Source organism: Apus apus, chromosome 2 (genome assembly GCF_020740795.1).
Source record: "Apus apus isolate bApuApu2 chromosome 2, bApuApu2.pri.cur, whole genome shotgun sequence".
NCBI classification, from domain to species: domain Eukaryota; kingdom Metazoa; phylum Chordata; class Aves; order Apodiformes; family Apodidae; genus Apus; species Apus apus.
Window position 1 is genome coordinate 23,722,032 of NC_067283.1, and position 3,555 is coordinate 23,725,586.

The 3,555-nt window shown below is 47.2% G+C and overlaps 1 protein-coding gene across 1 annotated transcript in view; it reads left to right on the forward strand.

Moving 5' to 3' along the window:
* Positions 1 to 3,555, forward strand: part of CDK14 (cyclin dependent kinase 14) — a 338,936-nt gene that overhangs the window by 322,215 nt on the left and 13,166 nt on the right. The gene's annotated exons all lie outside the window — the stretch shown is intronic.

Here is a 3,555-nt window from a genome sequence, read left to right on the forward strand (position 1 = left end):
TCTCTCAGATACAAATGAGGAGAATTATTACCTAAGAAGGTTTGTATGTTTGAACACTGCGTACCAGGAAGCATATTCAGAGTGAGCTTTTAATTATGTAGTCTAATCCTTAAAGCCGTCTCCTGACCCCCTTGGCTGCACTCCTAGCCAGTTTAGCCCTAAGGTTTTCTTCCTAAACCAGCCTAGCTGCTACAGCAAAGCAGGAGATGCACTTAGCTAGAATAGCAGCCACCCCTCCCCCGAGAAAAGAAAAACCAGAGGGAAGGTGTTGAAGCAACCGTGAGCCACTAGATTAACACACAGAGTTTCTAAATAATGCCTCCCCTTGTAAACCTCTGCAGAGGGAAGCCTACAGCAGCGGAAGGGCTTGCTGCTACCAGTGGGGGGTGGTGTTACGGACATGAGGTTTGAGAAGCTTATATAGCACATGAGCGAGGATAAAGGGATACAAATCAGGAAAAAACAAACCAAACCAAACCAAACCAAAAACAACCAAACCAAAACAAAAAACTTGAAGAGATTAGGAAAAAAATGCAGGGCCAAGTATTTACTGTTCATTCCCCTTGCGAGTGGTGTTATATATTGTCTGCACTGAGTCATGCTGAGAGCGAGCCAGGCACAAGAATAGCTGAGAGCAGTCCTGCATCCCCTTTGTTATTGCCTGTGCTGGCTGACACTGCATTGGGTGAAAGAAAGTGATACCAAAAATACTCTTTTTCTTTTCTCCTGTTTCCCAAAGGGCCCAGTAGTGATTGTTGGGGCTGTGCTACCTTGAAAGAACTGCTAAACTAAAATAAAACATTTTAGAAGTAACTTTCAGAGTTTCACATGAAAGACACAACAGCTTTAAGGGCTATACAACAAAACTGAAGTGCTATATGCCCTATTAAATTCTTGAAGCCTAAAGAGATTTCTGACATAGAAACATTTCAACCCCCACCTTTCAACTGGAATTAGGACTACAGCATAGGTTTCAAAAGTTTAGGTGTTCATTTTAAAATCCAAATAATTATAATAGTTTGCCCCCAGCTTTCACCTGAGGAGCTCAGAGATATTAATACATTAACAAAATGAACTGTACACACAGCCTCAGGATATACAGTATAGATGTAAAGATCTATATTTTGCAGAAGGAAAAAAAATACAGTTCACCCCAATAACCAAGGCACAGCTCTCTATTTTCAAAGCTTTGCATGGACACAAGCATTCAACAGAGTATTTCACTTGTGTTTGGTGAAGACTCGGCATTCAAAATACTTGTTTCATATAGTTTGTCACTAAGAGCTGTAACTTCTGTGTTCAAAACAAATAATGTTTCACTGTATAGACAGATGGAAAGATACCAATAGATTACATGTCAAAGTGTTCTGGTCTAATAGGACTGCAAAGAGTTGTTTGTTGACCAAATGCCTGGCGTAATTTCAGTGTGGAGCAGGAGAAATTGCATGTACCATCATGTCAGCTTCACTGGTAAATACTGTAAACGTGAACTGCCACTTGACTGGGCAGGAGACGTAACTGTCAAATTCTTCAGAGATTATCTCAGGTGTTCTCCTATATCCCAATTTTTTTAACAACACACAATACAGACAGCAAAGCAGAAAATCACTTCTGTTTGGGACCTACAGCTCTACAAAAATAGCCCCTTTCATCTATGTGCTTAACGTTTTATAGATACTTCTCTGCCAGCATGCTGTTCTGGCCCATTACATGTAATAAATGCAAACCACTATGGCCCTAACATGCCCTTTTTATGTACATTGCTGGCTGCTGCAAGTGTTTGCCTATCTGCTGAGCACTCAGAAAGTGGCCCAGCGTAAGGTAGTTTGGAACCCAGCTGCCTTTTTAAGTGGGGATGTGAATCACAAAGAGCTGCACTTCTGGTCTCCCACATCCACTGGGTCCTTTCCCAAAGTGACTCCTTGTATCTCAGCAACATCCATGTTTTTTCTGCTGGCTGTTCAGCTTGCATGTCTGCATGTGGAGTGACTAATCTGGAACAGCAGGAACCTCCAAATTTGGAAGCAGGTGTTATTAGTGGTCAGAAGCACCCCACTCTTGATCAGCCCAGAGACAGCAGCAAGTGATCTGTGTTTGGCAGACCAAGGTTTTGCTGCTCTGTAGCTCCAGCCACTCCTCTGAGCCATGCTCAAACACAACATCTGTTGGTACAGCAGGACTGGAGGTAGAGGAAGCTGCTGGAAAGAGGGCACAAGACAGAGACACGTGTGCGGTCTGGGGACAAGGCCGTGAACCTGGAAGTGGTTACAGGCAAATTCCCTTCTATTGGCAATCTCCTGACTGTTCACCCCACCGTTAGTGGGGCCCTTCTTTTATAACCACCACAAGAGAAAGGGACATTTGGATATCCTTCCAGACCCCTTCCCCAAGCAACTGTAATTTAGATTTAGGGCAACCAATTGATCAAAGGAAAGGGAAGAGCCTCAGAGAGTTTTGGATGAGCCCTTACAAGTCCCTAAATATGAGGAAGTGTGCTATACACTCATCGCTGTAATAACATGGAGCTTTGAACACCCCAGTGTGTTTCTGCAAAATTAGCCAGCAGGGTTTCCTATGCCAGAGCTGCCAAAGTAAACAACTCCTGGTTTTTCGGGAGAGGAGGCCTGTGACAGACCCCAGTTTGGCAGCAGTGCCAGGTGGGCTGGAGGAGACTTGACCCTAACCAGGGAAAGAAAGGAACTGGGACTGGCAAAATGACACTGGTCTCTTCCTGGAGGCTTGATGATATGCTGGAGCTAAAGCAGTTTTGCCCCCTGCCATCAAGACTCTAGGCTGCTCCTTCTCAGTGCTGTGTCAGTGGCATAAATGGGTAGAAAGCGGTATTCTCTCATCCCCTCCTCCTGACAGGACTGTGCCAGGTATACGGTGACTTCATGGCAACAAACCCGCAGTGCCCTTCGAAACACGGAGCCCGGTGAATTCCCACACCTGCGACCCAGGCTGCTGAGCTCACTGGACAGCAACATATTTTGACTGCAGGGACCTCTGTGGTAGAAGAATGTGCCAGGAACGAACAAGGAGGACATTTACACTCGCTGGCCCTGCTGAACACCACCTCAGATGCCCCATTTTGCACAAGCACACAGCGCTGCTCCCGCCCGAGGCGCGGCGGGCAGGCTCCCCGCGGGGCAGGCGGTGCCATGGGCCGAGGGACAGGAGCACTGAATCAGGCTCTGGCGAGAGGAGGAGCATTAATCCCGAGTTAGTCAGGGTGCAGCCTGCTGCTGGCCTTGGTGCGGTGCAGCTGCCTTGCCTACGAAACTCAGGGATTTAGGACAGGTCGAGCTTCCCACTGACATTTCATTAATGTTTTCCAAAATGCTGCCGTGAATGGGGTCCCCTTTCCCTCAGCCATGCCTGGGGACTGGCACTGGACAGTGTGGCCAGGCCCTCGCTCCCCTCACGGCAGCCTCTTCCCCTTGGCGTGTCTGTGGCATCCTGACCTGCGAGTACAGCCCGTCCTCCCTGCTGATCCTGCAGGGACTCCCCAGCCCCTTCCCTTTCTCACATCCTTCCAGATACTCTTACCTGCCA